This window comes from Phocoena sinus, chromosome 18, assembly GCF_008692025.1.
Source record: "Phocoena sinus isolate mPhoSin1 chromosome 18, mPhoSin1.pri, whole genome shotgun sequence".
Lineage (NCBI taxonomy): Eukaryota > Metazoa > Chordata > Mammalia > Artiodactyla > Phocoenidae > Phocoena > Phocoena sinus.
Window position 1 is genome coordinate 44716638 of NC_045780.1, and position 15788 is coordinate 44732425.

The following is a 15788-nucleotide window of genomic DNA, read 5'->3' on the forward strand; positions in this document are numbered from 1 at the left end:
TCTGTGTAAGATTTTGTCTGTATAGCTTTGCTTCCAACATTTGTCCTAAGGTTCTATCAGTCCCTTTTTTTTTCTAAATAATTATTTTTTAATTCAATAACTTTATTATACTTTATTTTATTTTACTGTATCTTCTTTCTTTCTGTCTCTTTTCCTGCCTTCCCTCCTTCCTTCCTTCCTCCCTCCCTCCCTCCTTTCTTTCCTTCATGCCTTCTTGCCTTCTTTGCTTTTTTCTTTCTTTGTTTCTTCCTTCCTTCCTTCCTTCCCTCCTTTCTTTCTTTCTTCATATTTCTACTAATTCTCTCTACTTTTTCTCCCTTTTATTCTGAGCCGTGTGGGTGAAAGGCTCTTGGTGCTCCAGCCAGGAGTCAGGGCTCTGCCTCTGAGGTAGGAGAGCCAACTTCAGGACACTGGTCAACGAGACCTCCCAGCTCCACATAATATCAAACTGCGAAAATCTCCCAAAGACCTCCATCTTAACACCAGCACCCAGCTTCACTCAACGACCAGCAAGCTACAGTGCTGGACAACCTATGACAAACAACTAGCAAAACAGGAACACAACCTCACCCATTAGCAGAGAGGCTGCCTAAAATCATAATAAGGCCACAGACACCCCAAACACACACCAGACGTGAACCTGCCCACTAGAGAGACAAGATCCAGCCTCATCCACCACAGTCCCCTCCATCAGGAAGCCTACACAACCCCACTGAACCAACCTTAGCCACTGGAGACAGACATCAAAACAGCGGGAACTACGAACCTTGCAGCCTGCAAAAAGGAGACCCCAAACACAGTAAGATAAGCAAAATGAGAAGACAGAAAAACACACAGCAGATAAAGGAGCAAGATAAAAATGCACCAGACCTAACAAATGAGAGGAAATAGGCAGTCTACCTGAAAAACAATTCAGAATACTGATAGTAAGGATGATCCAAAATCTTAGAAATCAAATGGACAAAATGCAAGAAACAGTTAAACAAGGACCTAAAAGAACTTAAAGATGAAACAAGCAAATATGAACAACACAATAAATGAAATTAAAAGTACTCTAGATGGGATCAATAGCAGAATAACTGAGGCAGAAGAACGGACAAGTTGACCTGGAAGATAAAATAGTGGAAATAACTACTGCAGAAGCAGAATAAAGAAAAAAGAATGAAAAGAACTGAGGACAGTCTCAGAGACCTCTGGGACAACAGTAAATGCACCAACATTCGAATTATAGGGGTTCCAGAAGAGAAGAGAAAAAGAAAGGGACTGAGAAAATATGTGAAGAGATTATAGTTGAAAACTTCCCTAATATGGGAAAGGAAATAGTTAATCAAGTCCAGGAAGCACAGAGAGTCCCATACAGGATAAATCCAAGGAGAAATACACCAAGACGCATATTAATCAAACTGTCAAAAATTAAAATACAAAGAAAGCATATTAAAAGCAGCAAGGGAAAAACAACAAATAACACACAAGGGAATCCCCATAAGGTTAACAGCTGATCTCTCAGCAGAAACCCTACAAGCCAGAAGGGAGTGGCAGGACATACTGAAAGTGATGAAGGAGAAAAACCTGCAACCAAGACTACTCTACCCAGCAAGGATCTCATTCAGATTTGATGGAGAAATTAAAACCTTTACAGACAAGCAAAAAGCTGAGAGAGCTCAGCACCACCAAACCAACTTTACACAAATGCTAAAGGAACTTCTCTAGACAAGAAACACAAGAGAAGGAAAAGACCTATAATAACGAACACAAAACAAATTTAGAAAATGGGACTAGGAACATACATGTCCATAATTACCTTAAATGTAAATGGACTAAATGCTCCCACCAAAAGTCACATATTGGCTGAACGGATACAAAACAAGACCCTTATATATGCTGTCTACAAGAGACCACCTTCAGACCTAGAGACACATACAGACTGAAAGTAAGGGGATGGAAAAAGATACTCCATGCAAATGGAAACCAAAAGAAAGCTGGAGTAGCAATTCTCATATCAGACAAAATAGACTTAAAATTAGGACTATTAGAAGAGAACAAGAAGGACACTACATAATGATCAAGGGATCGATCCAAGAAGAAGATACAACAATTGTAAATATTTATGCACCCACATAGGAGCACTTCAATACATAAGGCAAATACTAACAGCCATAAAAGGGGGAAATCGACAGTAACACATTCATAGTAGGAGACTTTAACACCCCACTTTCACCCATGGACAGATCATCCAAAATGAAAATAAATAAGGAAACACGAAGCTTTAAATGATACATTAAACAAGATGGACTTAATTGATATTTATAGGACACTCCATCCAAAAACAACAGAATACACATTTTTCTCAAGTGCTCATGGAACATTCTCCAGGATAGATCATATCTTGGGTCACAAATCAAGCCTTGGTAAATTTAAGAAAATTGAAATTGTATCAAGTATCTTTTCTGACCACAACGCAATGAGACTAGATATCAATTACAGGAAAGGATCTGTAAAAAATACAAACACATGGAGGCTAAACAATACACTACTTAATAATGAAGTGATCACTGAAGAAATCAAAGAGGAAATAAAAAAATACCTAGAAACAAATGACACTGGGGACAAACGAACCAAAACCTATGGGATGCAGCAAAAGCAGTTCTAAGGGGGAAGTTTATAGCAATACAAGCCCACCTTAAGAAGCAGGAAACATCGTGAATAAACAACTTAACTTTGCACCTCAAGCAATTAGAGAAAGAAGAACAAAATACCCCAAAGCTAGCAGAAGGAAAGAAATCATAAAAATCAGATCAGAAATAAATGAAAAAGAAATGAAGGAAACAATAGCAAAGATCAATAAAACAAAAAGCTGGTTCTTTGAGAAGATAAACAAAATAGATAAACCATTAGCCAGACTCATCAAGAAAAAAAGGGAGAAGACTCAAATCAATAGAATTAGAAATGAAGAAGGAGAAGTAACAACTGAAACTGCAGAAATTAAAAAAGATCATGAGAGATTACTACAAGCAACTCTATGCCAATAAAATGGACAATCTGGAAGAAATGGACGCATTGTTAGAAATGCACAACCTGCCAAGACTGAATCAGGAAGAAATAGAAAATATGAACAGACCAAACACAAGCACTGAAATTGAAACTGTGATTAAAAATCTTCCAACAAACAAAAGCCCAGGACCAGATGGCTTCACAGGCAAATTCTGTCAAACATTTAGAGAAGAGCTAACACCTATCTTTCTCAAACTCTTCCAAAATATAGCAGAGGGAGGAACACTCCCAAATTCCTTCTACCAGGCCACCATCACCTTGATGCCAAAACCAGACAAGGATGTCACAAAGAAAACTACAGGCCAATATCACTGATGAACATAGATGCAAAAATCCTCAACAAAATACTAGCAAACAGAATCCAACAGCACATTAAAAGGATCATACACTGTGATCAAGTGGGGTTTATTCCAGGAATGCAAGGATTCTCCAATTTATGCAAATCTATCAATGTGATAAACCATATTAACAAATTGAAGGAGAAAAACCATATGATCATCTCAATAGATGCAGAGAAAGCTTTTGACAAAATTCAACACCCATTTATGATAAAAACCCTGCAGAAAGTAGGCATAGAGGGAACTTTCCTCAAAATAATAAAGGCCATATATGGCAAGCCCACAGCCAACATCATCCTCAATGGTGAATAACTGAAAGCATTTCCACTAAGATCAGGAACAAGACAAGGTTGCCCACTCTCACCACTCTTATTCAACATAGTTTTGGAAGTTCTAGCCACAGCAATCAGAGAAGAAAAGGAAATAAAAGGAATCCAAATCGGAAAAGAAGAAGTAAAGCTGTCACTGTTTGCAGATGACACGATACTATACATAGAGAATCCTAAAGATGCTACCAGAAAACTACTAGAGCTAATCAATGAATTTGGTAAAGTAGCAGGATACAAAATTAATGCACAGAAATCTCTGGCATTCCTATATACTAATGATGAAAAAATCTGAAAATGAAATCAAGAAAACACTCCCATTTACCGATTGCAACACAAAGAATAAAATATCTAGAAATAAACTTACCTAAGGAGAGAAAAGACCTGTATGCAGAAAATTATAAGACACTGATGAAAGAATTAAAGATGATACAAATAGATGAGGAGATATACCATGTTCTTGGATTGGAAGTAATCAACATTGTGAAAATGACTCTACTACCCAAAGCAATCTACAGATTCAATGCAATCCCTATCAAACTACCACTGGCATTTTTTACAGAACTAGAACAAAAATTTTCACAATTTGTATGGAAACACAAAAGACCCCGTATAGCCAAAGCAATCTTGAGAACGAAAAAACAGAGCTGGAGGAATCAGGCTCCCTGACTTCAGACTATACTACCAAAGCTACAGTAATCAAGACAGTATGGTACTGGCACAGAAACAGAAAGATAGATCAATGGAACAGGATAGAAAGCCCAGAGATAAACCCACGCACATATGGACACCTTACCTTCGATAAAGGTGGCAGGAATGTACAGTGGAGAAAGGACAGCCTCTTCAATACGTGGTGCTGGGAAAACTGGACAGATACATGTAAAAGTATGAGATTAGATCACTCCCTAACACCATACACAAAAATAAGCTCAAAATGGATTAAAGACCTAAATGTAAGGCCAGAAACTATCAAACTCTTAGAGGAAAAACACAGGTAGAAACACTCTATGATATAAATCACAGCAAGATCCTTTCTGATCCACCTACTAGAGTAATGAAAATAAAAACAAAAATAACAAATGGGACCTATGAACTTCAAAGCTTTTGCACAGCAAAGGAAAACCATAACCAAGACCAAAAGACAACCCTCAGAATGGGAGAAAATATTTGCAAATGAGCAACTGACAAAGGATTAATCTCCAAAATTTACAAGCAGCTCATGCAGCTCAATAACAATAAAACAAACAACCCAATCCAAAAATGGGCAGAAGACCTAAATAGACATTTCTCCAAAGAAGATATGCAGACTGCCAACAAGCACATGAAAGAATGCTCAACATCATTAATCATTAGAGAAATGCAGATCAAAACTACAATGAGATATCATCTCACACCAGTCCGAATGGCCATCATCAAAAAATCTAGAAACAATAAATGCTGGAGAGGGTGTGGAGAAAAGGGAACACTCTTGCACTGCTGGTGGGAATGTGAATTGGTTCAGCCACTATGGAGAACAGTATGGAGGTTCCTTAAAAATCTACAAATAGAACTACCATATGACCCAGCACTCCCACTACTGGGCATATACCCTGAGAAAACCATAATTCAAAAAGAGTCATGTACCAAAATGTTCATTGCAGCTCTATTTACAATAGCCCGGAGATGGAAACAACCTAAGTGCCCATCATCGGATGAATGGATAAAGAAGATGTGGCACATATATACAATGGAATATTACTCAGCCATAAAAAGAAACGAAATTGAGCTATTTGTAATGAGGTGGATAGACCTAGAGTCTGTCATACAGAGTGAAGTAAGTCAGAAAGAAAAAGACAAATACCGTATGCTAACACATATATATGGAATTTAAGAAGAAAAGAAGAACCTAGGGGTAAGACAGGAATAAAGACACAGACCTACTGGAGAACGGACTTGAGGATATGGGGAGGGGAAGAGTGAGCTGTGACAGGGCGAGAGAGCGTCATGGACATATACACACTAACAAACGTAAGGTAGATAGCTAGTGGGAAGCAGCCACATGGGACAGGGATATCGGCTCGGTGCTTTGTGACCGCCTGGAGGGGTGGGATAGGGAGGGTGGGAGGGAGGGAGACCCAAGAGGGAAGAGATATGGGAACATATGTATATGTATAACTGATTCACTTTGTTAAAAAGCAGAAACTAACACACCATTGTAAAGCAATTATACCCCAATAAAGATGTTAAAAAAAAAAAAAAAGGTTGGCAGGACACAATGAAGGCTTACCTTTGTTAACATAGTTAAGTCTCTCTCTCTCAGAACTAGCCCACTTAGCTCCAGGTTCTTTAGCACACCCGACGCACTTACACAGCATTTATGAGCTCTACACAACTGGAAGGTCACATCTTTATTTCTTATCGCAGGAGCACGACTTCTGTAAACTTCATTTCTGTCACAACCTAAAGCAAAATTATTATAAAATGAGTGATTTAAACCATACATTTTATCATCACTAAAAAGCACCTAAATAAAAAGAAGAAAAGCATCTGCTCTGTGCTAAGGATTAGAAACGACTCCTGCCCTTAAAGCCTTCATTCAGGAGGAAGATGGATAAACTCAAAATTTCAATCACATGAGATAAATAAACATAACCTTTATGCACAGAGGTGCCTATGGAGGCAAAAAGTTATATCTAAGTGACGGCTTCATGATAACCCTGAAGTAGAATCTAGAAAGATGAGGCTCTGCAGAGTTGGAGTAGGAGGTGCATTAACGGCAGAGGGAACATCTGTGAAAAGACACTGAAGCCTGACTCCTGCCGGGCACTGTTAATACTGCAGGTGGGGATGACTAAAGGCCAGGGGTCCAAGTGTGAGGAGAGATACAAAGGAAAATAGAGATGCTGGCCGAAGCAAGCCTGGGCGAGAGCGTGGCTTGAATCCCACAGGTGATGAGGCCTGGGACTACCACTGGCTGAGTGAGGGTGCCTCCACTGATTAGAAAAAGGCGACCCGCTGCTGAAGGACCAATTAGATAAAGGGAGTGATCACAAAAAGCTCCTCTTCCTCAGGGCCAAAGAGCCCCAGGACGGGGCTTCCCTGGTGGCGCAGTGGTTGAGAGTCCGCCTGCCGATGCAGGGAACACGGGTTCATGCCCCGGTCCGGGAAGATCCCACATGCTGTGGAGCGGCTAGGCCCGTGAGCCATGGCCGCTGAGCCTGCGCGTCCGGTGAGGCTTGGCCCAGCACAGTTCAGACTACACACCTCTGGGCAGGGCAAACGCTGGGCGGCTAGTATGCACTAACTCTGTGTGGGCAAGCCACTAGCAGCATTATTTGAAGCATAGCTTTTTATGTTACAAGATCACTCAACCCGAGTAGGCATATGAACTTAGAGGAGCTGAGCCCAGGAGCCGCAAAACCACCCAGGAGTTTCTGCCATAGTCCGGGCAAAATGTAATATGGATGCAGAAGCAAATTTAAGAGGAGGCCAAAATCTACAAGCTAGCCCCACTGGATGCAAGACATAAAGGAAGTTCAGTGAAGGAACTCTGAAGAGAATGGGCTCAACAATAAATTTTTCTTACATTCAATGTAAAATATGTGGCAAAATTAAGTACAGTGGCCTTTAAGGTCCCTTCCAGCTCTAATTTCTTTTTTTTTTTTTTTTTCAAATTTCTTTTGATTTCTAACTTATTACTCTGCTTAAGTAAAGTCCCTTCAGAGGTACAGAACAGTTCTTACACCTGAATGGGATGCAAAGAATAATCTGACTTCTGTTCACCAGGGGATGAATTGAACCGTCCTTGCAGGAGAGATAACAGATGGTGTGAACCCCAGATCCTAGAAAAGGGCCAGGCATACGAGAAGTATTCAGCTTTTCAAAAACAAATGAACAATCATTTCCTTTCCTATATCTTCACACCCTTCCTCTGCTGGCTACTTTCTCTCAGCTTATAAACATCCTCAAATATACCCACTTAAAAAACTCTCAGACTTACGATTCTTTGGATATTCTTGTGGATAACCTAAGTCTCTCCCATGCCTTCAAACACCTGTCCTTCCAAAAAGCCCAGATCTGTATCTTGGGCCCAGACCTGGCCCCTCTACCAGGCCCCTCTAAAGCACTGAAGATCAAGTAAGATCCTCTCCCCACCCCCAATCCCTTCCTACTGTGCTCTGTATTTCACAAAAAGATGCAGCTGTAAACTGTCACCCACGCTTGCTGCCCTCGCTTTTCTAAGTGGTCACCGGGCCCCACCCATTCTCTCTCGGATCTGCAAAATCCAGTTCAACCTTTTATAACTTAAGTGGGACCCTTAGATTACAATTCATCCTGCACCCAATCAAGTGCCTTCCACATGGAGGTCTGAGTGAGTCTCTAAACTAGAAGCCCATCTCACTGTTCTTTAGGGTTTCCCACAGCCTTCAGGATAATCATCTAAACTTCTGACAGGACAAACAAGGCCCCTTTCTGTTGGGCCCCACTTGGTTTCCAATGTCAACTCTCATTTCTTTCCCAAACCCTGAGTTCCAGTCCTGTACCTTAGTTTTGCCATATTTTCTTATATTTCTCCAACTTTGACACACACTGCTCCCTCCTGCCACCCCAGGAGCTTCTACATATCCTTAGAAAGGATGGCACCTCCTCCAAGGAGCCTATCCTGAACTTTCCCTTCCAAGATTCTCTGCTCTGCATAGGGGAAGGGTGGTGGGGAGGGATACATTAGGAGTTTGGGATTAACATTTACACACGACTCTATATAAAATAAATAATCAACAAGGACCTACTGCATAGCACAAGGAACTCTACTCCATGTCCTGTAACAACTTGTACGGGAAAAGAATCTGAAAAAGAATGGATATATGTATAACAGAATCACTTTGCTGTACACCTGAAACTAACACAATATTGTAAATCAACTATGCTCCAATATAAAATAAAAATTAAATTAAAAAAAACAAGATTCTGTGCTCTGTAGCACCAGAACTCACTTCTTCCAGAGCACTGACTCCTGTGCTTGTGTTTACTTGCTGCCCAGTAGAAGGGAAGATTACCTAGGGCAGAAGCATCGTCTCCAGCAGCCCTTCGTTCTGACAACTCATTCAAGTGCCAGGATACTTTACACACATAACCTGCTTAATTAATTCTAAGAACCCACAGAAAGGGTGGTTTTTAATGTCATTTTACACGTGTGGGGATTGTAGTGCAAAAGAAATCTGCCCAGGCCACAGAGAGCATAAACTCTGGAATTCAAACCCTAAGCTGCCTTCACACCAGTGCTCTTTCCACTATAGGATAGGACTATTGAAAAATAATTTTTTTTTTCCTGAGCCCTGTTTTAATGAAAAGGAAATGAAGCTGGGATATATCAATTTCCTAATCGCTTTGGTGTGTAGCAGGCAAAGTCATTCAACAGACCAGGTAACATCTGTGGAACAATGAACGATGCTCCTAAATGTGCTAAGTGTTCTACATTGTAGAGTGTACAAGCATTAACAGAGTGTGAGCTTGTAACCGCCACACAGAGTGAGTCCAGTTAAGCCCATGCTACAGATGAGAACACTGAGACCTAGAAGCCTTAAGGCACTCGGCCGGGGTCACCGAGCCGGCAGGAGTCCTAGGCCGCACGCCCCGTCTAGTGCACACACACCCGGGCACTGGGCACCAGTTCTAGTGCCCACCCTCCACCTTGTACCATCTAAAACCCCGCTTCGCAGCGCCCACACGAGAGCCCCTGGAAGCGTAAGCACAAACCCGTCTCGCCAAGCCATGGCTGGAAGAAGCTCTGGATACAGATCGGGGGCAGAGGGTGCTCAGGGGCGGCACCCAGTCCACCCCGCGCAGGCGGTGGGCGTTGAAGTCTAGCAGGCCCTCCCGCAGGGAGTCGCCCACGGCGGGCAGAGGCACCGAATCCTGCAATGTGCACAGGTCCTCACAGCGCCAGAAGAAAGTCGGCCGCGCTGTCGTGGCGCAGCTTCACTCAGTGATGATGGGCCGAGCGCGTCCTCAGGGACACTGGCTGCAGACACGATGCAGACACACACGCCTGGAAGCCCCGGCTGGCCTCCCGGCCCCTCGGGCGGCCATCGCAGTCCAGGGAGTGGTAATAAGGATCAAAGTGGTAAAGGTCCTGCATTCTTCATCTTGCATTATTTCAAAACCTGCATCGCTGGCGTCAGGCAGCGTCAGGCAGTCCGGTAACTGGGACCGGTAATTGGGTTCATTTGCCTCTGCTTTATCTGCCTGCCATCTGCTTCCTGAAATGCAAATAGCTACACGGGGTGATTTGCTACAAGACAGTGCAGGGAGCTTAAGCACAAGATGCAGGATGTAATTTACATTGACAGCTAGGGAGTGATAGGAACAGGATGTAATTTAGTTTTGTGAAACATACATCTAGTTACAGACACTACAGATTAGTAACAGTTTAAATAAAACTAGGATCGATTAACCCTTTCAGGCCAGTTTATGTGTCTTCTCTAGCCTGTTCACTGTCCCCTTTACTTTCCTTATTTTCAGGAGAGGAAAAACTTCATTTCTATTTTTGCTGCAACACTATTATGCTTAGTGAAATGAGTCAAACAGAGAAAGACAAATACAGTATGTTATCACTCGCATGTGGAATCTAAAAAATAAACAATAAATGTAACAGAAAGGAAATGAACTCACAGATGTAGACATCAAAGCAGTGATTACCAGTGGGTAGAGGGAAGGGGGGAGGGGCAAGATAGGGGTAGGGGAGGGGATGAAGAGGCACAAACTACTATGCATAAAATAAATAAGCTATAAGGATAGCCAATGTTTTATAATAACTTTAAATGGAGTATAATCTATAAAAATATTGAATCACTGTGTTCTAATATATTTTTATTACAATATAATACTGTAAATCAACTATACTTCAATTTAAAAAATGATCACCACAGTATGTCTAGTTAACATCCATTACCATACATGGTAGAAATCTTTTTTTCTTGTGATGAGGACTTTTAAGATCTACGCTCTTAGCAAATTTTAAATATGCAATACGGTTTTATTAACTATAGTCACATCCCCAGGACTTATTCATCACTGGCAGTTTGTACATACTGACCACCTTTACCCATTTCACCCACCCGCCACCCCCTGCCTCTATGAGCTTTTTTAAAAATTCCATATAAAGTGAGATCATACAGGATTTTTCTTTCTCTGCCTGACATATTTTATCTAGCATAACACACTCACAGTCCATTCATGCTCTCACAAATGGCAGGATTTGCTTCTTTCTCATGGCTGAATTATATATATATATATAAATAATTTGGCATATATATATGCCAAATGTCCTTTATCCATCGATGAACACAGGGGTTTCCAAGTGTTGGCTACTGTAAATAATGCTGCAATGAATATGGGGGTACAGATTTCATATTGAATTAAGAGTTTCTGTTTCCTTCATACAAATACCAAGTAGTGGAATTGTTGGATCGTATGATAGTTCTATTTTTAATTTTTTGAGGACCTCCATACTGTGTTCCATACTGGCTGCAACAATTTACATTCCTACCAACAGTGTCCGAGGCTTCCCTTTTCTCCACACCCTTGCCAACACTTGTTATTTCCTGTCTTTTTTTTTTTTTAACATCTTTATTGGAATATAATTGCTTTACAATGGTGTGTTAGTTTCTGCTTTATAACAAAGTGAATCAGTTATACATATACATATGTTCCCATATCTCTTCCCTCTTGAGTCTCCCACCCTCCCTATCCCACCCCTCTAGGTGGTCACAAAGCACCGAGCTGATCTCCTTGTGCTATGCGGCTGCACGAATTTGCGTGTCATCCTTGTGCAGGGGCCATGCTAATCTTCTCTGTGTCGTTCCAATTTTAGTATATGTGCTGCCAAAGCGAGCACGTTCCCGTCTTTTTGATATTAGCCATTCCAACAGGAATGAGGTGACACCTCTTTGTGGTTTGATTTCTCTACTGATTAGTGATTTTAGGTGCCTTTTTAACTATCTGCTGGCCATCTCTGTATCTTCTTTGTAAAAATGTCTATTCAGATCCTCTGCCCATTTTTTAGTTGGATTTTTTTCTATTTTTTTTTTTTGTATGAGTTCTTCATATAATTTGAATACTAACCCCTTATAGGATATATGATTTGAAAAATTTTCTCCCATTCGGTAGGTTGCCTTTTCATTTTGTTGTTGGTTTCCTTTGTTGTGCTTTTTAGTTGGATGTAGCCCCACTTTATTTTTGCTTTTGTTGCCTTTACTTGGATCAACGTCTTTGCATAAGTTCTGGAAACAACTCTTTCATAGTTTCCATGGATCGTTTTTAGGGGAGAGGGTGAGTTGAGATGAACTACTAGTGAAAGGAGGGTCAATGGGTCGAACTATAGCTTCTGTTACTGTAGGTGGCCTCAAGGCCACAACTGATAGTCATTGTCTCCCTCCTGTGCTATCCACTCTCAATTTCCCTCATCCTTGGATAATATCTCTGCTAAAATGGATGGCTTACTTCGTGCGGTGACCCTCACGCTCGTCCCCGAGTGAGTGTTCTGAGCCCTGGTCATCATTTCTTTCTCAAACCATGGCTGCTGTACTTGACCATTTACTGTGTACTTGACCATTTACTGTCAAAATTGGGAAAGGCAGTACCAAGAAATACCCCACAGACTTGTTTTTAAACAATCATTTTCCAATTAAAAATTTTTTCCCCCAGACATTTTTATCACCCCAAAAGGAAACTCTGTACCCATTGAGAAGATACTACTTCGCTCTCTCTATCAGGCCCTGGAGACCACCAATCTGCTTTCTTTCTCTATGGATTTACTTATTCTGGATATTTCAGATAAATGGAATCATACAGTGTATGACCTTTGTGTCTGGCATCTTCAACTTAGCATGATGTTCGTGAGAGTCATCCACACTGTAATATGTATTAGTATTGCATTCCTTAAAAAAATGTTTTTGGCCGTGTAACTGATATTTAATTGCTCCATTCCTTTTTATGACTGAATTACTATTCCACTGTATGTATATACCACAATTTGTTTATTCATTCATCCAATGATGGACATTTGGGTTATTTCCATGATTTTTCTATTGTGAATAGTGCTGCTATAAACGTGTGTACGTAGATTTGAGTGTTTGTTTTCAATGATTTAGGAGTGGAATTGCTGAGTCATACGGTAATTCTATGTTTATCCCAAAAAACACACCTCAAGAAACTTCCTGAAAGTCTGTCCTTGTCTCAGAAGCAGCTTTTCAGGAAACATGACATGCAACAGTATGGACAGTGTCCCATGAGACCTGATTTGTGATGCCTGAGGGTCTGGAGTTGGAAAGGGCTTCCCTTAGGAAGTGGCAGCTAAACTGAGAGCAAATTCAATGTTTTTTCCTTCCTTCCTTCCTTCCTTCCTTCCTTCCTTCCTTCCTTCCTTCCTTCCTTCCTTCTTCCCTCCTTCCTTTCTTCCCTCCTTCTTTCCTTCAGAGGGATGACATAGATGTTTTACACAGTATATCCTTTGAAAACTTTTGCATTTGAACCCTGAACTTATTCATAAGACGAATGATTATTTTAAGCAGGGTATTAGGGCTCAAATTACTAATATCATAGAACCATTACAGTGACAACTTGGATTGGAAACAATTTATTAGGAAAAAATATGGAAGCTTTTTTTTATAACAATTTTGATAAATAAAAAAGTTGACAAATCAGTGTATAGAAAGAATATTGGTTATTTGGGAAATTGTATCATAAAATGGATGGGTTCCACAAGTTCTTTGATGTACTTGAAGAAAAGAGTGCTAAGTCAGTTTGGGCTGCTGTCACAAAGTACCATAAACGGGGTGGGGTTGGGGCTTGTAAACAACAAAAATGTATTTCTCAGTCCTGGAGGCTGGAAGTCTGAGATCTAGGTGCCGGGATCATCGCCTTCTGGTGAGGACTCTCTTCCGGGTTGCAGACTGTCCACTTCTCATTGTGTCCTCACAGGGCAGAGAGCAGAGAGAAAAAGCCAGCTCTCTCATAACTCTCACAAGGATAAGAATCTCATCATGAGGGCTCCATCCCGATGAGCTCATAAAATCCCAAAAGACCCACCTTCTAATACCATCACATTGGAGGTACGGTGTCAACATGTGAATGCTGGGGGGACCCAAATATTCAGTCTATAACAAGTACTAATGGGGAAATGAGAGCTTCTCTTGAGGATGTTAAGGGCTGCTACAAAGATCAACGGTACATGTGTTTCCAGAGAGAACTACAATATAGAATAAGTTCTATAAGGCATTCACAGAATGGATTCATCTTTCTTCCCGAAAACAGTCCTTGGTAACCAGGGACCCATTCCTGGAAATTCACTCTTGCTCAAGGAAATCCATCCTCTCATTAAAAAAAAATCTTACGAAGCTACATGAATGACACAAAGGACTTTTCCCAGCTCTAAGATTCTGTGTGTAAAACCTCTTAGCCTAAATTTATTTCCAAAAGATAGACCCTCCGCGGCGTCTGCTCCTGCGGGGAAGGTGGGGCCCCCGCTTGTGTCCCGGCCCCCAGGTGTGGCTTCAAGTTTGGGGTGAAGCCCCCAGCCCCCTTGGGCTCTGCAGCGGGGCGGTGGGCTCGGGGGAAGGAGCACGATCTCCGGGGTTTCTCAGCAGGAGATGCCGGGGCTGCCACGCAGAAACCCAGCGGCCCTGGGTGGGGCACAGACTCGCCAGGCCTGGGTGTCCCTTGAAGCTCTGCCTGGCAAACGGGGACTGTGGGCGGCTCCATCCTCCCCTTCCGTCGGCACAGGCCCATCGCAGCCCTCCCTTCCAACAGGCAAAGACTGTGACCTCCGGCCGGACAGCTCCACACCCTCACGCCCCGGTGCTCGCCCCACGCCGGGAACAGGCACAAGCCCTGGGCCGGCCTCTCCGGACGGCTCGAGCGGGACGGCTTCTTCGGCGTGCCCGTCACCCACTCCGAGCCCAGGGGCCGGCAGGGAGGTCTGAGGGCCGCTCGGGCCGGGCGGGGCGGAGGCACGGGCTTCGCGGCTGGGCCGGCCCTCCTCGCCGCCTCCTGCCTCTGCGCCCCGGCCCGGGGTGGGCTTCCCGTGGCACCGTCTCCTTCCCACCCCCGTCGCGCCTCTTGCCCCCCGGCCGCGGGATCCACCCGTAGCAGCACCGAGTCGTGAGGGTGCGGGAGGGCGCCCGCCCTCGGGGCTTCCCCGACACCTAGCCCCTGAGGAGGGGCCGACCGGCACCGCGCACGAAGCGGCCCTGGCGGGAGGGAGACCGGGGGGAGGGGGTCGATGGGGAGGTTGACTCGCAGTCACTTCCGAGGGGACGCTGAGCCCCCAGGGCTGGGGGTTGACCGGCCTCAGCAATCCCACGAGGGGGTGGTCAGGAAGGAGGGACCCTGTCCCTGGGGCTCAGGGCGCTCCCGGGTCAGGCGGAGTCGCCAAGTGTGTCGGGTGCCGTGGACAGCTGAGGCACATTTTGCCCAAAGGTAAGTTCCAGCGCATCGCAGAGAGCAGACGAAATACACACACAGTGGTGAAAACTCCCTGTTGCTAAGGGTTGAAACGAACCAATAATTCCTCTCGTTTCTCAGGGTGTTCCGTTTGGCTGTTAATGGAATGTATTTCCAAGGAATGCAGGCATGTGGCTAAAAAGGCCAGCAGTGCCTGGGGGGGGGGGGGGCGGTCACAGCGAGACCCTCCAATCTCGCCCCCCTGGGCCATCTTGTGCTCTGGGAACAGAGCTCTCAGCCAGAAGTGAAACATAGCAGCTTCCATATCCTGATTCTAAGATTTTCTAAAGCCTTTTAAAGGCCCCCTTCTCTGAGTGGTGCTTGACCTGCTGGTGTTTGGGGCGGGAGGGTGGACTGGGTGGAGGGTCTGAGCGCCACCCCGAGGGAAGGGCTTTGGAGGACTGTGTGAGCCTGAGACCGGGGACCCAGTGCCCATGGCCGAGGGGAGGCTAGCGCTGACTCCAGCCATGCTGAGCCAGACGTCGCCCTCCTTCCCGACAACCCAGCAAAGCCTGTCGCTCGCATTCCTGGCTGTGCTGCTTACACTTGCCCTCTGGGAAGGCCAGCCTGGCAGAGCTCTGTTCCTGCCCTC

The 15788-nt window shown here is 43.5% G+C and overlaps 1 pseudogene; it reads right to left on the minus strand.

Annotated features, from left to right (window-relative positions):
* Nucleotides 1-11501: 11501 nt before the first annotated feature.
* Nucleotides 11502-11591, minus strand: LOC116743369 (annotated as a pseudogene).
* Between the last annotated feature and the right edge of the window lie 4197 nt (nt 11592-15788).